Source organism: Aotus nancymaae, unplaced genomic scaffold (genome assembly GCF_030222135.1).
Source record: "Aotus nancymaae isolate 86718 unplaced genomic scaffold, 86718_ANA_hifiasm-v0.15.2.pri h1tg000076l, whole genome shotgun sequence".
In the NCBI taxonomy this organism is placed as follows: Eukaryota; Metazoa; Chordata; class Mammalia; order Primates; family Aotidae; genus Aotus; species Aotus nancymaae.
In genome coordinates this window covers 19039472-19059008 of record NW_026988491.1, presented here as the reverse complement: position 1 = coordinate 19059008, position 19537 = coordinate 19039472, and positions in this window count along the sequence as shown.

Genomic DNA, 19537 nt, shown 5'->3' with positions numbered 1-19537 from the left:
GTTGTTTACTGAAACTATGAGGAAGTTAAAGTTAAAAAGGAAGACGAGGAACCGAACATACTGACATGCTGAATCTTTGAAGAGAAACTTGGGGTTCACTGTATGTAACACTGCCCTCCCTCCCTGGGTCTGGACATTGCAGCGGACCCACAGCCCTAGGACCCCATCCAAGGCAATTCCCCGGCACTCCAGTTGTTCCCTGAGAACTCCTTCAAGCTCCTCCAGCATCAGCTCGAAATTAAGTAGTCACTGGGAACCTCTAATCTCATTACGTGAATTATAATTGTCCTGCTCTTTAATAATTCATGGCTGTGGAGCCTCAGGACACAGAGGCTCTGGCGAGGCATGCAGCAAGGCCTTGAAGGAGAGCCGGGGTGGCTTAAAGTTTGCTCACGAATACTCCAGTTCGTGGAAATTCGCAAAATAAAGAATACACAGCCGCAGTGCCCTTAGGCTGGGAAGGTATTTTAATTCCAGCCAGTTCAAATCACTGCAGAGGAGAGAGGCGATTCTTCCAAGTTTAAATATTTTCTTGTCTCCCAGGAATTCAAGACCCTGGACAGAGAGAGGACATTTAAGGAAATGAATCCTGTGCAGGAAGCATTTGTTCAAGGTGTTCTGATCCCTCCCTGTACACACCACTTCCAGGCAGTGCAGACCACAAGACAGACAGACCTTCATTCCCAAATGGGCTCCTGCGTCTTGTAACTTTATGCCTTTGGACACATCTCTTAGCCTCCACGAGCCTCTGTGTATCCATCTGTGAAGTGGGCAGATGATCCCTGCTTGGGCCGATCCTCCAGGAGGGCTGGGAGAATGGAGGGAGATATGTGTGTGAAAACACAGGAGGAGGTTCTCACCCTGTGCACGTGGAGGAGGATGGGCAAGAGGAGGGCAATGAAGGGTCCCAGGGGACACAGGGAGGGGAAGGAACGAGGAGAGAGAGCTTGGTCACCCCAGGCCTGGGGCGGTGACTCTGGCAGTAAACAGGGACCCCATGACCTCAGATGTCACTTGCAGAGAGGCTCATCGAGCTGGGACCCACCTGCTCTCTCTGCAGAGTGTGTGAACAGCCAGGAGTGAGGTCCAGAGAAGCCCCCAGCACACCCCAGTCATGAGGGCCGAGGCACTAGAGACCCTCATGCACCAAGGACATGTGAGAGCCTGGCTGTAGCTGGCCTGAGGACCTGGAGCCCCACCTTTCCCCACTGTCATTCCACAGAGACTTAGACCCCTTCAACATTGTTGAAAAAGGAAAGAATTGAGTCCATGTTTTAAGAAAAGAAATTTTTTTTTTTTTTTTTTTTAGATGGAGTCTCGCTCTCATTGCCCAGGCTGGAGTGCAGTGGTGCAATCTCAGCTCACTGCAACCTCCACCTCCTGAGTTTAAGCGATTCTCTTGCCTCAGCCTCCCGAGTAGCTGGGACTACAGGCGCATGTCAACACACCCAGCTAATTTTTGTACTTTCAGTAGAGATGGGGTTTTACCATGTTGGTCAGGCTGGTCTCAAACTCCCAACCTCAGGTGATCCATCTGCCTCGGCCTCCTAAAGTTCTGGGATTAGAGGCATGAGCCACCATGCCTTGTCTTTTTTTTTTTTTTTTTTTGATAGGGTCTCACTCTGTTGCCCAGGCTGGAGTGCAGTGGCATAATCCCAGCTCACTGCAACCTCTGCCTCCAGGGTTCAAGTGATTCTCCTTCCTCAGCCTCCCGAGCAGCTCGGATTACAGATGTGCACCACCATGCCCAACTAATTTTTGTATTTTTAGTAGAGACAGGGTTTCACCACATTGGTCAGGCTGGTCTCGAACTCCCAACCTCAGGTGATCCACCCGCCTTGGCCTCCCAAAGTGCTGGGATTACAGGTATGAGCCACTGCACCTGGCCAAGAAAATGAACGATGGAACATATAAGAGGAATAATATGAAAGCCAGTTTATGATAAAACATTAATTCGCTGTTGTCACCTGCCCACTCCCATCCTACACTGAGAATTGGTTTCTTTTTTATGAATCAGTTTTTGTCTTGCTCCAAAAGGGGCCATTGCTGAGCACCTACTGTGTGCACAGGGGGTATGTTGAGGGGCTCTGGAGCCAGGCAGCCTGGTGCAAAGCCCTGCTCTGCCACATCAGTCATGAGATCTTGGCGGTCACTTTACCTCTAGGTGCCTCGATTTCCCAACTGGTAAATGGGGGCAATAGCAACACCCAGGTGTCTGCATCTTGCTGAAGATGGAATGAATTCATTGGCTTGAAGCACTTGGAGAAAGAGGGCTCTCCAGAAAGGCAGGCTATTGTCTCCCCAGGCACTGCTCTTAGAGAAATTCACCAGGCTGGGGCACTGATGCCCACTTCATTGAGGAGGAGACTGCAGCTCCCAGGGAGGCCTGTGTACCCTGCTGTGCTTGGAGCGGCAACGTAGAGTGGGGACTGTAGCCTTGTGAGTTTTTAGCTTACTTTTGGTGGTTTTCAAATAAAATCTTTTCTAAGGTGCTTCTCTGTTTGGAAGAGCATGAGGAGGGGATGGAGAGAGGGGCATTCTGGCTTCCCGATGACCTCCCCACGTGGGACATCCCCTCTTGAAGCTCTCGGGCTGAGGGGACCACTGTTTGGCAGCCCCAGGTTGAGCCCTGGGAGCAGTCAGACCTCCCACCATTTTCCGGCCACACAGTTGGAGGGTACACAGTGGCTTCAGGCTTGCCTTCCTGCCTCCTTTCCAAACACCATGCCCCGTGCCCCACCCTGGGTGGGATCCTCAGGCAGTGCCAGGGAGGCAGGATGGCTTCGGGGAGGCACCAGCCTGCTTCGGGGCCTCCCAGGGCCACCTTGGAGTGTCCTGTAAGGGTCTCCCAGCATCTCCCTAGGGTATCCTTGGGGGTCTCCTCGGGGTCTCTCCAGGGTCTTCTCTGGTCCCAGGGCCTTGCAGGGTCTCTTTGAGATCTCACAAGTGTCTCCTAGGGCCTGCCCAGAGTCTCCTCAAATCCCTCCTCTGAGGGTTTCAGCCCCCGTCTCTCTCCACACCCACCTCTCTTTTCCTTTCCAGAGCCGCCTTCCTCCCTTCTCCCTCCTCTCAGCCTTGAGTGGCCGTGAAAGAAAACTCAGGTGTCCTCTTCAGCAGTTTAAATGTATTGGCTGTTTTCCGTTCTTCATTTAAAATATGAATGAGTGAGGCATTCTCTTTCTCGCTCTCAAAAATGTACAACAAAAGCCACATGCGAATTAATTGACTCTTTTCTCCCAGTGCCACTGTCTCCACGGAGGCCAGCCTTGCCGCCGTTCACACTAAGCCAATGCACTCTGTGCCGGAGGCGGCTACACCTGCACTCTGCACTGCTGGTGGCTACACTTGCCCCCAGGACTCGGCGGGACTGGGCAGCAGCCGCCCCTCTGGCCACCGTCCCCTGGGGTCCTGTGGGGTGCCATCCCCCAGGTGACGGGAATGCTGCGGATGGCGGCACTGGCCCCTCTGGGCTCTGGGCCTCCGCAGAGCTCATCTCCCCCTTTTCTGCAGTAGCCTTGCTAGGGTGCTGGCATTGCCACTCTCTAAGAGGACAGTGAGGCTCTGGGAGGCCAGGCACAAGTCCAAAGCCACCTGCAATGTGCAGCACAGCTGGCCTTGAAGGCGGGTGGCCTGATATCCAGCTCATGTCCTCGTCCCCATCACAAGGGCAGGGAGAGGTCACAGGGTCCTCAGCCTAACTTCTCTGGGGATGTGGCCCCTCACTGCTGGCTCTACCACGAATGCTCTGGGTCCTTGGTCTCCGCTCCTTCCTATCTCAGCCAGCCCAAGACCACTCTGCCCTCTCCCTGCAGAGACAGACAGTGAGTCTTGTTTAACTGGGATCTGAGCCCGGACCTGCAGTGAGGGTAACGGCATTGGAGGCCCCGTGACCAGCAGGGTCCTGGATACCCATGATTCCCTCACCAGGTGTGAGGCCTCACTGCTCAGGCCCCTGCCAGGCGCTTCCTCCCTGACAACTCCATGTGGCCATCCCCACTGTGCAGATGAGGCCCCCAAAGAGAAAGGGCCTGATCAGTCCCTCGGCAGGTGGCAGTGGCCCTGGAGGAAGCTTGCACGAGGAGCCACCCACACCAGGTGGCTGAGTTCACATGTGGTCCAGGGCAAGGTGAGCCCATGTAGTGCATGCAGCCGGCCGTGTCCTGTGCTGAAGGGACGGACAGAGTCTTGAGCCCAGGACTCTCCAGGTGCTTTGGGGATTGGAGGCTGCCTGGAAGTGTGAGATCCTGTGGGCCTAAGACCCAGGCAGATCCGGGAAGAGGCCCCCATCAGACCCCTGATTGCAGTCTTGGCCAAGCCACTTATGTCTGCGATGAAAACAGGGTGATAACATGACAGCTGGCATCAGAGGTGGCCAGCACTGCTCCTCCACACTCATGCCCGCTGCCCCAGGCCCGGTGGACACACAGGCAGATGCGGGTGCCTTAGTACCCCCCAGCATCCCAAGCACACCAGCATGGTCTTCCCACATGCTGTTCCCTCTGCCAGGAACACCCTTCCCTCCAACCCCCTCCTTGCCTGTCTCCTAAATGCTACTTTGACGTCTTTGTCCCTCTTTATCCTCCACCGTCCCTCTGCCAGTGCCAGCCTCATCCGTCGTGCCCTACACTTGGCTGGTCCCAAGACCCAACTCTTGTCATCCCCTTAGTTCTGAGGACATTCATCTTCTTGGTAAATACCTATTTCCGATTCAAACATCACCCCCTTCACGAAGCCATTCCGACCTCCTCCCTCTTCCCCACTGGACCTGCACAGATTTCCAGAAAACACCTGTGACAGTGGCCCTGTGGCAATGGATATTCATGTTTCTCTGTCACTAGAGAGACCTCCTTGAGGGCAGGGGGCAGCTAATCAAGCAATCGGGATGGGGCGTCACGTGGAGGAGGCCTTCTCAAGCAAGGACTGTGGCTACCATGACACGCCCATGCTGCCGTAGCACAGAGAAACTTCCGGCCTCTCCCTCCTGCCCACATAAGAGAATTTCATCTTTGTCCATTTACCTGCTCTGACTCTCAGATCGCTAAGGAGGATTCTGAGGGCCAGCCTGTGCCTGCATTGTCGAGCTGCAGAAACAGAAAGGTTGAGAAATGGCAGAAGCAGGAGGAAAAAACGGGAAAGAATCTGTTCCCTGGGACGGTTCCTGAGCTTCCATTGTAGAGAATATTCTGATCATGGGCAGGGTGCAGAGGAAATTATACAATCATCAGATGGGTTGAGGGGTAAGCAAAAGGCAGTTTAATGAGCTGGGAGCCAGGAGAATGGGCGAGATGGAAGAACAGGTGAGATGGCAGAGCTGCAAGGGCGGAGTGGGACAGGGGCATATGCTTTCAGGGGTGTGGCCAGAGAAGGAGAGGCTTTGGGAAAGCTACACATTGAGGAAAGAGAAAGAGGAATTTTTGGCTTCCTTCTCACGTGCTTTGAGAAAATCAAGTGAAAACATTCATTGTCTACTTTTGGTTCTGGACTGTGCTTCCTTAAATTTGACTCTGCAGAACTGGACCATGTGGAGCCGTGAGATTCTTTTGGGTTGCACAATGTTGTGGTTAAAAACTAGGAACTTTGGCTGGGCTGGGTGGCTCACACCTGTAATCTCAGCACTTTGGGAGGCTGGGGCGGGCAGATCACCTGAGGTCAGGAGTTTGAGACCAGCCAGGTCAACATGGTGAAACCCCAACTTGACTAAAAATACAAAAACTGGCTGAGTGTGGTGGTATGCACCTGTAATCCAGCTACTCGGGAGGCTGAGGCTGAGGCTGAGGCTGAGGCAGAGGCAGGAGAATCACTTGAACCTGGGAAGTGAAGGTTACAGAGCCAAGATTGTGCCACTGCACTCCAGCCTGGGCGACAGAGCAAGACTTCGTCTCTAAAAACAAAGCAAAACAAAACAACACACATACCAGGAATTCTCCTGCCCAGAGCATCGCAGCTTGCACTGCACCCTGAATGCCTCCCTGTGGGTTAGTATAACCACAGCCCTCCAGCCTGGGCCAACCCGCCAACAAAATCCAGCTCCCCCTCTTTCTCAGAAGTCAGGAATCCGTTTCTGGCCTCCCTGCCAGAGCGCCACGACCCTCATCTGGCAGCAAGCACCCTGAGGGCCGTGTCCCAGAGCCGCACTTTCCTCCGTAAGCAGCTCTGAACTTCATCATCTCTTCCAGATCAGCTAGTTTAAGGGACAATGTCTCCTCACACATTCCAACACCCCCTGCCAATTAGCTCCAACAGAGGTGAGTCAGGAGAGGGGAACAGAAGTGATTAAAGACCAGAAGACACTTAAGGCCCATCACGCTTCTCATTAATGCTGTTCTGCTCGCAAAAGCAGTGCAGATGTCATCTGGCCGTTGCAATGGAAACACTCTTGTATATTTCCGAGCCTGATTTTCCAGATCTTGCCATCCTGAGCCAAGGACTGCTGTCGGGGGTGCTGCACCCTGAGCTGATGGGATGGAGGGGTCAGCGGCAAGGATGCCAGCTCAGTCACCAATCAATGAGGGGCATATTCGGCAGGATGCAGGGGAAAGAGCCCAGGCTTCCGGGCACTGAATTGAGCTGGCATCCCAAATCTAGCACTTAGCCAGGTGACCCTGTTCAACTGACTCAAGATCCTTGAGTTTCAAGTGCCTTCATCTGTAAACTGAGGCCCAGAATGCCCAGGGAGTTAATGGGATGGGCAATTAGGGCCTGGCACACAGGACAAGCTCAGGGAATGCGGACAAGTGTTAGCGAGCAACTGTCAAACTCCAGCTGGTGGAGTGGACCGACCTGGCAAGGAGCCCTGGGTGCCTGCAGCCCTTGCTGTCCACCTGAGCTGGGCGGGTCCCTTGACCTCATCTGGAAAGCAAGATTAAGAACACTGTGCAGGTCTATGGTATGGGTCTTGGGAGGCAATGCAGGCGAGGTGCTTTGCAAACTGTAAAGTGCTGTGCAAATATACGTATTGCCGGAAGCCGTAGTAGTAATGAACACATGTGCAAATCGGCGGTGGTAAAAAGATGTGCTTTGTGCTGGTCTCTGGGCACTTTGTGTGCTCTCCCAGGAGGCATGGCCAAGTGGTCAGGAGGAGGTGCCGTGAATGTGGACCGTCTTGGCTGTGTGAATTACTTAACCTCTCTGTGCCCCAGGTGTGCCATATCTGTCACATGATAACATGATTGCATTTGGGCTGATAGCTGTACTGAGCCTTGCCCTTCACAAGTGCCTGGTAAACGTGTATGCCAGCCATCCTGGGCTGCAGCCCCGCTCATGCACTTCCTCTCTGGTACCTTCTATCTCCGTTGCTCAGTTTAAGGCTTGTGGGTTCTCCAATCCATTCCCCGCGCGGTAACGGGCATCTTCCAGGTGCTAGAAAGCACCTCTCATCATCTTCCTCTCCAGCTGGTCGGCTTCCCAAGCCACCCCACCCACCTCCACCTTCAGATAGAACCTCGACCTGCTTTCTGGCTCTCTCCTGGCCCTGCAGCCCTCATCCCCACCCGCCACTGTCACTCAGCTTTGCACTCCAGTGAGATGAAACTGCCATGCCAAGTTTTTGCACCTGCTGCTCTTGCCTTCTGGACCACCGGCCCCCTCCCTGAGCCCCCCACCCCTGACCCCACTCCTCCACATTTGCTGTCTCCTAGACCCATCGGCAGCTAAGTGAACTGAAAGCATAAAAGGGAAGGAGCTTGCACAGGCCCCTGAACCCACCGATGCCAGGGGAGGGACTGGGAGCCAAGCCAGCCTGGCTTCGAAGCCCTGGAACCCACCAGCTAGTGTGGACGAGCACCGTGGCAGGGGGCAGCCCCCAAGCCAAGGGTTTCTAGGTGACTGACAATGTGTCATTTGTGGGATTGCAAACCTGAGACCCAGGGACAGTCTCAAGGATAGACCTGGGAGACCAGCCGGTTCCCCTCCCTATTTATCACCGTCTGCTGTGAGTGGCAGTTATTCTAAGGACCCACCGCTGCAGGATTCTTTCCGGGGACTCTTGAGAAACTCACCTCCTCTGGCCCCCATCACACACGGGCTTCAGTCTACAATCTTTATCGTGCCCGTCAAGCCCCCATAAGCTGCCCAGCTTCCTCTGTAGCCACGTAAGACTCTATCTGTGATGGTTGATATGGTGGGTCAACTTAATTAGATTGGAGGATGCAAAGTATTGATCGTGGGTGTGTCTGTGAGGGCGTTGCCAGAGGAGATTTACATTTGAGTCAATAGGCTGGGGAAGGCAGACCCACCCTTAATCTGGTGGGCACCATCTAATCAGCTGCCAATGAATATAAAGCAGGTAGAAAAACATGAAAAGGAGAGACTGGCCTAGCCTCCCAGCCTGTGACTTCTTCTCATGCTGGATGCTTCCCACCCTTGAACATCAGGCTCCAGGTTCTTCAGTTTTGAGACTCAGACTGGCTCTCCCTACTCCTCATACTTTCAGATAGCCCATTGTGGGACCTTGTAATCATGTAAGTTAATAAACTCCCGTCTCTCTATATATATCCTATTAGTTCTGTCCCTCTAGAGAACCCTAACACAGAGGTCCCCAAATCCTCTGTGCAATCAGACACTCCTCTGCTTTTGCCTGGACTATTCCCTCCCCCTGAATACCTTTCCCTGTGTCTTCCTGTTAAAATCCGACTCCTCCCTCAAGGCATGACAGCGCGGGAATTAGTCCTCCTGGTGTGATGTCCAGCACATGGTCCAACTTCTAGGTTGCTGCCTCTGGTCTCTGTCTTCAGACTGTGGGCTCCTCAGGGCCTGGCTCTTGCTCCTCCCAGGTCCCCACAGCCAGCACAGGGCAGATGGATGTCCAGGGAACAGAGAGTGTCACAAGAAAGAATGATCTCATAATATAGACGGGAGAGCAAGGAATACCCACCCTCACCCGAGAGGTGGTGATGTGTGCATTATTCCCTGAGGAACCTTGGAGTGTGATTGAACCCACAGACTAGGAAATGTGGTCCCAGCTCTTGAAAACCTGTGCCTTGGAGGATAATCCACCGAGCAATGACTTCCACGCAGACTTTTTCACTTGCTTCGGGTCTCATGGCTGCTCCAAGTTGCCTTGGAAGCCCCTGTCCCCCGATCTCCGCTTCCTTCTCCTTGGCTCCTGCTTAATTACAAGAAGCTCTCAAACTCTGTGCATGTGGCCCAAATGCAGTGTGTGTGCAGCCTGGACTCAGGTGTACATGTAGAAGGGCATGGGGGGTAAACCAGCTGCCTTTCTCCTCATCTCGAGAAGCTTCTGTTTGCTTTCATCCTTGAAGACAGTTCAGCTGGCACAGAACTCTGATCAAAACCTCTTCCCTCAGAATTTGGCAGACATGGTGCCACTGCCTTCAGGCTTTCGTGGCTGATTGGGAGAACTCTGATACCTGCCTGTCTCTTGTTCCCTTGTCCCGGACTGCTCTTTCTCTCTGCAAGCTTTCACGACGTTCTCCTTACAGCTGTCATTCTGAAATTTCACCAGGCGTGGGTGTTTCTCCATCATTAGTCCTGTTTAACTCTTATCGGGTGCGTTGGATCGATAAACACATACCTTGCTGCAGCTCGCGGGGGAAGTGTTTCTTCTGTTACTTTTATTTTTTAGACGTAGTATTGCTCTGTCGCCCAGGCTGGAGTGCAGTGGCGTGATCTCGGCTCACTGTAACCTCCGCCTCCTGGGTTCAAGCAAGTCTCCTGCCTCAGCCTCCTGAGTAGCTGGAATTACAGGCATGCGCCATCATGCCCAGCTAATTTTTTAGTTGAGATGGGGTTTCACTATGTTGGCCAGGCTGGTCTCGAACTCTTGACGTAAGGTGATCCACCTACCTCAGCTTCCCAAAGTGCTGGCATTACAGGCGTGGGCCACCACGCCTGGCCTATTATTTTTAAACTGTGACTTCCTTTTCCCCATTGTCCCTTGCTGTCCCCCACAACTGCTCTCAAAGGGCTGGTGAATCTTGGTGTCAGATGCCCCTGCCCCTCAGTCCTGCAGTTCACGTCTTTCATCTCGAAGTCACTTGGCTCTATGCTTCAGAGGCACTTTCTCTTGTCTTTCAGAATCCCAGCCTGATCTCCAGATGAGCCTCGAATGATTCAACACACCCGTTGCATTATTTTTGTTAATTTCATCCATCTTCAGTATTCACGTCTCAGCTATTCTTTCTCCGTTCTCTGCTTTGTCCTTACCACCTAGCATGCAGGCAGGTCCGCCCAGGCACCCTGCCCCTGGGTTCTGGGAGTCAAAGGTGGTCCCTTTCACCAGCAACTCTGGTTAACAGAAGAAAGGACGAACCAGGCAAGCACCCGCCATTCCAAATGCCCCTGTGCCCCGGCCAGTCCTGACCTGTGTGGTTTGTCATGACCGACCTGGGCTTCCTGGGGCCCAGCTGGGGAGACCCATCCTTCCTTCCGCCTCTGGTCCAGCCTCTTCCTCAGCCCAGCCCGCTGCTGTCCTGCCCACAGGGAGAACTCTCTTCTCCATTGCCAGCACAGCTCGAAGTTCACCCTCTCTGTAAGCATGCTTTCTGCTTTCAGCGGCCCCAGGTAGAGAAGGGCAGAGTCCTGTGAACCCAGTGTTCCATCTTGGACAGTAAGTCCACCCTAGCAGTGGGGCTCGGCTATTTTGCCTGGCAAGTGGATCGATGATGTTTTCCTTTCATTCCCCCTAAGTAAATCTTGAGTAAGGCACTGCTTCTCTTTCAGCTTGATCACCGGGGCTCAGTCATCCTTCAGGCACCCGTGGCTCACCCACTCCTTCTGGGAGGAGAGGGGATGACTTGACAGGTTTATTCCCCTCGAGGCTGGGGCTAGGGCTGGGGGTTGGCCTGTCAGCTGCACTATGGCTCGTTTCGCAGCTGGGCAGCCCCTGCCAGGGGTTGGGGTGTTGGCTGCCTTGGCTGGGTTGGCTCCACAGAAAGCCACCTGGGTGCCTCCTGAGCCCCTCCCATCATGCGACATGTGATGCAACAAAGCACGTATCCTGGAGGAGCCCTGCTGTGCACCGCGCCCTGCACCTGTACAGAGGCCCTCAAGACCTGTGTCTTGGGCCAGAACCGGGTGCCTGCCCTCTGCTCAGAGCTGGTGCAGAGCCCAGGGCTCACCACATGCCTTACAGGCAAAGAGAAGACAGATCCCTATTCCCAAGGTCTTGAAGTCCTTGAGGGACAATCTGGAGAGACATGAGGGTGAGAGAGAGAGCTAGCACCTCGCCCCTGCACTGCTGAGAGCCTGCTGAACGCTCTGCCTGCACCCCCAGGATATAGGTGCAGATGAGAAAACTGAGGCCCAGCTAGGTGAACGCATGCCCGAGGCAGCCTGGCAAGTGGCGAAGCTGCCATGGGGCTTTCAATCCATCAAACACCCTTCAACTCTGTCAATGGAAAAACTCTTAAGTGGCCAGTACCTTAGAAAGGGGACTTACCTGTGCATGACCCACGATTTACCTGTGCCCACCCCATGATTTACCTGTGTCCCTTCCATGATTTACCTGTGTCCCCTCCATGATTTACCTGTGCCCTCTCCATGATTTACCTGTGCCCACCCCATGATTTACCTGTGTCCCCTCTATGATTTACCTGTGCCCTCTCCATGATTTACCTGTGCCCGCCCCATGATTTACCTGTGTCCCCTCCATGATTTACCTGTGTCCCCTCCATGATTTACCTGTGTCCCCTCCATGATTTACCTGTGTCCCTTCCATGATTTACCTGTGTCCTTCCATGATTTACCTGTGCCCCCTCCATGATTTACCTGTGCCCCCTCCATGATTTACCTGTGCCCACCCCATGACGTACCTGTGCCCACCCCATGACTTACCTGTGCCCACCCCATGACTTACCTGTGCCCCCTCCATGATTTACCTGTGTTCCCTCCATGATTTACCTGTGTTCCCTCCATGATTTACCTGTGCCCACCCCATGACTTACCTGTGCCCCCTCCATGATTTACCTGTGCCCACCCCATGATTTACCTGTGTCCCCTCCATGATTTACCTGTGCCCACCCCATGATTTACCTGTGCCCCCTCCATGACTTACCTGTGCCCACCCCATGACTTACCTGTGCCCCCTCCATGATTTACCTGTGCCCCCTCCATGATTTACCTGTGTCCCCTCCATGATTTACCTGTGCCCCCTCCATGATTTACCTGTGCCAACCCCGTGATTTACCTGTGCCAACTCCGTGATTTACCTGTGCCCACCCCGTGACTTACCTGTGCCCCCTCCGTGATTTACCTGTGCCCACCCCGTGACTTACCTGTGCCCACCCCGTGACTTACCTGTGCCCACCCCGTGACTTACCTGTGCCCACCCCGTGACTTACCTGTGCCCACCCCGTGACTTACCTGTGTCCCCTCCATGATTTACCTGTGCCCACCCCATGATTTACCTGTGCCCACCCCATGACTTACCTGTGCCCACCCCATGATTTACCTGTGCCCCCTCCATGATTTACCTGTGCCCACCCCATGACTTACCTGTGCCCCCCCATGACTTACCTGTGCCCCCTCCATGATTTACCTGTGTTCCCTCCATGATTTACCTGTGCCCACCCCATGACATACCTGTGCTCACCCCATGATTTACCTGTGCCCCCTCCATGATTTACCTGTGTCCCCTCTATGATTTACCTGTGCCCCCTCCATGATTTACCTGTGCCCCCTCCATGATTTACCTGTGCCCCCTCCATGATTTACCTGTGCCCACCCCATGATTTACCTGTGCCCCCTCCATGATTTACCTGTGCCCCCTCCATGATTTACCTGTGTCCCCTCTATGATTTACCTGTGCCCCCTCCATGACTTACCTGTGCCCACCCCATGACTTACCTGTGCCCCCTCCATGATTTACCTGTGCCCCCTCCATGATTTACCTGTGCCCCCTCCATGATTTACCTGTGCCCACCCCATGATTTACCTGTGCCCACCCCATGATTTACCTGTGCCCCCTCCATGATTTACCTGTGCCCCCTCCATGATTTACCTGTGCGCACCCCATGATTTACCTGTGCCTACCCCATGATTTACCTGTGCCCACCTTTATGAAAACCATGGCCTGAGATTCACAGAGGGGAATGGGAGCTGACTGCACTCATGGAAGCGCTTTCGCACGGAGGGATATCTGAGTATCCTGGCTGGCTGGGGAAGGCCTGGGAGCAGGACAGGTTTCTGCCAGGAATAAGTGGTGCTGGAATGCAGCAGGGAGTGAAGAAGAGGAAGGGGCTGCGGCTGGGGCTGGGGGCCAGGCGGCTGTCACAGCCTCAGGTGACATAGTGCATTTAAAATCCCCACAGAGTGCAGAGGGGAGAGTGACGAGTGGCCAGTGTCATTGTGCAGGGGGTGGGTGGGGTGGGTGCCAGTGCACAGACTCTGGGTGGCCAGACAGGGCGCTGGATGTTCCCCCAGGGGTCTGGGTAGTCCAGAAAGACGCCTCCCACTTCTTCCTGCCCCTCTTTCTTTGCCATTTTCTCCCTTCCAGCACCCACCTCCCCCCCCCACCCCCACCGCTGGCTCTGGCTTTACCACTGAGTTCCAACAGGCTGGGGTACCTTCAGGAAGTGACATGACCTCTCTGCACTATGGTTCTTGTTTGTCTCAAAATGCAAACAGTATTCCTGCCTCCAGGAGCTGTGTGAGGGCCTCACAGGTGATGGATGAGGACAGCCCCTGCGGATAGAGGCAGCAGCAGGGAGGTGGCTGATCAGGGCCAAATTCGTGTTCATCCATCCCCCATCCATATGGATGTGTCACCCTAGGGAGAGACAGTGACCGGCCGTCCCCTCTGGCCTCTCCTATTGGCTGAGGGCTCTGAGCTCAGGCCACCCCGTTCAGATGTGATCAGGAGGTTTGATGAATGTAGATTCCACTCGGCATCACTCCTCAGAAGGGAACGAGGACTGGAAAGTAATTATAATCAAGTTTGAGGAAAGCCGATGGTATTAATGAAAATCATTATGCTCCTGGCAGCTAATCCCGGCAAAGAGAGGGCTTGACTGTGTTTGAATTCCTCTTTTTAATGTTCTGTTTTCGATTGGGAACACTTTCAAATGACTTGTGGGGGAGAGCTGCCACTAGGCAGGGCCGTTTCACATACGGCCGCTCAGCCCTGCTTGGGCGGTGGAGAGAGAAGGGGAAGGCACTGAGCCTGCCTAGGTCTCCTGGCCTCGCTCCAGTTTTCTCTGGGTCTCTTATTCTCATGTCGCCCCATCCTTCTTGAAAGATCTGATCAGCCAGACGCAGTGGCTCACGCTTGTAGTCCCAGCACTTTGGGAGGCTGAGGTGGGCGGATCACCTGAGGTCGGGAGTTCGAGAACAACCTGACCAACATGGAGAAACCCCGTCTCTACTAAAACTACAAAATTAGCCGGGCATGGTGGCGCATGCCTGTAATCCCAGCTACTCAGGAGGCTGAGGCAGGAGAATTCCTTGAACCCGGGAGGCGGAGGTTGTGGTGAGCTGAGATCACGTCACTCACTGCACCCCAGCCTGGACAACAAGAGTGAGACACCATCAAAAAAAAAAAAGAGAAAGGAAAGAAAGAAAGGAAGAAAGGAAACAAAGGAAGAAAGAAAGAAAGATGGATGGATAGATCGATCGATCTGATCAGGCTCCTCTGGCTAGCCATCCCCCAGGTGCTTTTGGAACTTCCTGAGACACAGCTCCACCAGCATCCGTCATCCCCTGGCTGAACAAGCACCGTGGCCCCTGTTGTCCTCGGGAAAGAATCCCAACTCCGAGGAAGGCCTGTCTGATCCGCTTCCCGACCCCAGCCGCCTCCCGCTGGCCCCTGCAGCCCCTTCCCTGCATGGGGTCCTAGGAAGTAGCCTTCAGTCCTCCGCATGGCATACCCTCCATCTTTGTCCACATGGTTTCTCTCCCCGGGCCACCCTCCCTCCTGCCCTCTCCTGGTTACCACCTCCTCACCTTTTAATACTTGCCTCCTGCCTCAGTTTCCACGGGAAGAGCCCTCCCAGTCCCTCTCTAACCCCCACATCCATCCCGATGTTCCTTTGGCACCTGTACCCCCAACAAGAGCTCTATCTAATCAGTCATACTGATTTCTGCTGTGCTTGTCCCCTCCTGCTTCTGTGGCCCCAGGGGCTGGTCCCTGGCAGGTGCTCAGGGAGCAGTCATTGATTCCTAAGGACTTCGCTGGACCCGGAGACACAGAGGTGCAAGCCACAGCTCTGCCCTCCCGGAGACCCTGGCATGGCCACAGAGACAAGTCTCCAGAAATTGCCACATGAGGTCAGAGCAGGAGGAGGCAGTGCGGAGTCACAGAGGGGCCTGGCACTTCAAAGCAGCAGGTGGCTGTGAACTGAGCCTGTCCTTCACCCACCCACCCTCTTAACTAGAGCCACCCCAGTGGCTTCTCAAGCAGAGCCCACCAACTCCTCCTGCCCAGGTGGAGGAGAGCTCTGCCAGCCAGGAAGTGGCTCCTTGGGGAAGCCATCCTCCCTGCACAGGTGGGCTCCACCTGTGGGACAGCCCTTGGACAGAAGGCATGACATCAGCATGGCCCCTCTCTGCAGCATGCACACTGGTGGCGGGGAACCAGTGCAGGGTGCAGGGCTGCTTCCCTTCTGCACCCCAGGACCATTAGGGCACAGCTGCGGAGCTCTGCACAGGTGGGTGGCTGCCGATGTGAAGCCTACTCCGCCGGGAGCTGCTCCTGCCCCCCAACCTGCCCGGCCCCGCCCCGCCCCGTGGAAGCCATCTGCCGGGAGGAACCGGTTGGAGTCCCACCTCTGCCACTCCCTGGCTGGGTGATCTCCAACAAGCTTCCACAGTGCTCCAAGCCTCAGGAAAGTCACATGACCTGGGGGCTGTTGCCAGGTCAAGACCCACTCTGGGGCCAGAGCCTTTCTAGGCAGGGGGTTAGCAGTGTATTTTTCTATTGCCACATAAGCAATGACCACATCTTTAGTGGTTTCAATGGCACCATCCATTCTCTTACTGCTCTGTAGGTCAGAAGTCCGACATGGGCACACCAGGCTGAAATCAAGGCCATGGGCAGCGTCTTTCTGGAGGCCCTGGGGAAAATTCATCTCCTGCTCATGGGGGTACAGGTGGACTCCAGTTCCAGGAGGTGAAGGACTGAGTTTCTTTGCTGGCAGTAAGCTGAGGACCATTCCCAGCCTCTGCGGGGGCTCACACTCCTCGGCTCATGACCCCTTCTTCCATCTCCAAAGCCAGTGTCAACCCAGCATCGTCAAAAGGGCCAGAATCTAGTTTGAAGAGAGTTTACTTAAACTGTGGACCTGAGACCCACAGAGGTTTATTCAAGCACAAAGTTTGAGTCCGGCCACCAGGGAAGCATAGATTCCAAAGAATAGAAGTCAGCGCTCCAAAATATGGATGTTTGGGTGTGTTTATAGAGACAAAGTTGAGGGAGGCTTAGCCGAGCTCAAAGATCTTTCAGTACAAGGTTTAACGCGTAGTTACAACGGTCTGATTCGTTGAGGTGATTTTTCCTTTTGCAAAATGTGTCTTTAACCTTCCACCCTGAAGATTCTACAGTCCCGGGGTCTTTTGTGCCATTTGGTCTGAGTTGGGACAGTATTGTCCTGGCTGCAGACGATCAGGGAGGCAGTTCCTCTATAACAAACATCAGAGATTGGAAGTGGGGAGGTCCGGCCTCTGGCTTCCTGCATGGAATAAGAACCATGAGGAAAAGGGCTGTTCTCTAAGAAGCAGGAGTTACAAACTCGCTATGTGACTCAGTCCTTAGAAGCAGGACAAACTCGCTCTATGACTCATTCTCCGGGGCTTAACTTCCCCCTCGGCGTAATAAGCCTAGTGGATCTTGACATTTCTTGACACCAGCAATGGAGGTCAAGTCTTTCTCATGCTTACAATCTCTCCCCTCCCTCCACCTCATCTTGCTCATCAGCCAGACACGGGTCTCTGCTTCTTTTTTGTTTGTTTTTTAAGACAGAGTCTCACTCAGTCACCAGGCTGGAGTGCAGTGGTGCAATCTCGGCTCACTGCAACCTCTGCCTCCCGGGTTCAAGCGATCCTCCTGCCTCAGCCTCCCGAGTAGCTGGGACTACAGGCATGCGCCACCACATCTAGCTAATGTTTTGTATTTTTAGTAGAGACTGGGGGTTTCTACATGTTGGCCAGGATGGTCTTGAGCTCTTGACCTCATGATCGGCCTGCCTCGGCCTCTCAAAGTGCTGGGATTACAGGTGTGAGCCACCGCGCCCGGCCAGGTCCCTGCTTCTAAGGACTTGTATGATTATTGGGCTCACCCGGACAACCCAGGACAGTTTCCCGATCACAAGGTTCCCACCCTGAATCAGAGCTGCAAAGCCCACTTTGCCATGAAAGGTGACACATTCACAGGTCCTAAGGTTCTGGCGTGGGCGCCGTTGAGGGCCACATTATGATGACCACAGCGGTAAAGAGCCGAGTGCGTGCCTCCAGCGTCTCACATTCTAGTGATGGGAAGAGAGAGGAAAATCGTAAATAGAAGCCGAAATGAGACACGCTATAATCCAGACAAGAGCTGTGAAAAGAACAAACAGGGCAAAGTGAGCATTGGTGGTGGGGAAGGAGGGGGTCCCTCACCCTGGAAGGGAATCATGGGCACACGGTGGTGGCCTTAGCTCTGGTGGTTGCTCCTGGCAGAGGTGGGGCTGGGAAGGTTGGTGGTCGGCTGGTAAGAGGCTGGCCTGGACCTCCCTGGCCAAGGAGGGCTGGGGTAGGGGGTGTTGGCCTCTGGCCCCATGGAGGCAGGGTTGCCGCAGGCTGCAGGGCTTCCAGCCCAGAGCTGGCCCCATCTCCATGTATAAATCCATGGACTAGAACATAAGGCTGTCAGCTCCCCTGAAATCATTGCTGGTTTCTGCCTCAGGCTACTGTCCATGAAAGCTTTTCCTCCTCACTGGGACAGGAACTTTGAAACATGTGGAAAACAGGATGGGGACCATAATGACCCACCGGCTGCCCTCGGGGTGAGCAAGGGAGGCCGTTAGCTGTCAAAACCGTGAGGTCTGGAGGGCCATGGGGCCCTTTGCAAATGCATCGTTGCTTGCAGGAGCTACTGAGTCTGGGGCTGTCTGTGATGGATGGGCAAGACAAGGACAGGAGCAGAATGATCAGGTCCAGGGTAGGGGCAGGAGAGTGGGGATGCTGCCCGCAGAGGCCACAGCACGGTGAATATCTCACCTCAGGGATCCTGTGTGCAGCTGTGAGGGGTGTGGGCTCTGGGGCAGAGCAGGTGAAGATTCAAACCCCACTCTTTTGGGCTCAGGTTCACCCACTTGTGGGAATAACAATAGCCTTCCCTTCACGGGGTGGTTTAAGATATGTCTGTGAAGCACCTGCAGTCTACCAGGTCTTGCCTGGGAAGACGTCCGTGCCCCAGATAGGCGTGTGTCCCTGGGTACATGGCCCATCCATGCCCCAGATAGGCGTATGTCCACAGGCTCATGGCCCAGGGCCGGGGACAGACAGACATCAGCTATCCAGCAGACTGAGTAGCCACAGAGGCAGTAACTACTCTGAGCCCCTGGGGAGGGAGGACGTTTCTCTGAGCTGGGAGCTACAGGCTGGACAGGCACTCACTAGGAGGAGATGAGGAAGAACATTCCAGACAGAGGGACCCGCGTGTGCAAAGGCCTGGAGTGGGAAGGACCCTCATGTGTTCAGGCACAGAAAAGCTCAGAAAATCGTGCTGGGTGTGGCTGTAACGTGGCTGGAGAGGTGGCCGTGCCCAGTGTCTACCAAGCCTTCAGCACAGGGCGGCCTCACGTCCAGGTGGCTCTGGGAGCCGTGTTCATCAGTCACAGCTCTCCCTTTACTCACGTGTTTGTGGACTGCAGGGGACCGGGCGCCAGCATCCCTGTCACAGAGCAGAAGCCAGTGCAGGAAGAACGTTTTGTCCGTGGTGTGTAGGGTGGGCGTGGGGTCAGAGCACGCAGGGGACACAGGCCCTGACTCCCAGGCCAGCACTCAGCCCTCCCAGTACTGAGGGACACTGGCCTGGGAGGGAGATGCTGTTGTGAGTCCCGGTTTTTCCATCAGGAGCTGCAGGAACAGTGGGGACCAGAGGTCGTTCCGGGGTGGGGGCGCCCTCATGGCACAGGCCTGGCTGTGGGGAGACCGAGAGGTTTGTCTCAGGCATTTCAACTTTGGGATAATTAAGCCTGACAATTTGGAAAGTCGGGGAAAACACAGAGGAGAATTCTTGTAGAAATGACCGGGGTAGCTGCCGGGACACCAAGGTCCAAATGTCTGCTGGGAGATGCCCTCGGGCTCCAAAGGAGGCATGGGGTGGCCACCCACAGGCGGGACCCTGGGTGTACCGCACAGAGTAAAGCCAGGGTGGGAGCTCACCAAGGGAGAGTGCAGTCACAGTGGGGGCGTGGGCGCCGGGCTCAGCCGGGGGACTTAGAGTGTGGAGAGCTCAGGGCACTGCAGGGACGGTTTCGGGGAGGCCAGCACACACACCAGCCCCTGAGAGCACAGGACTGGGGGCTGGGAGCCAGAGATGGTGCCACTGAGAGCTGCAGGACTGGGCAGGGCCCCCACCTGCCGGTCCTCGGCCCTCATCTGA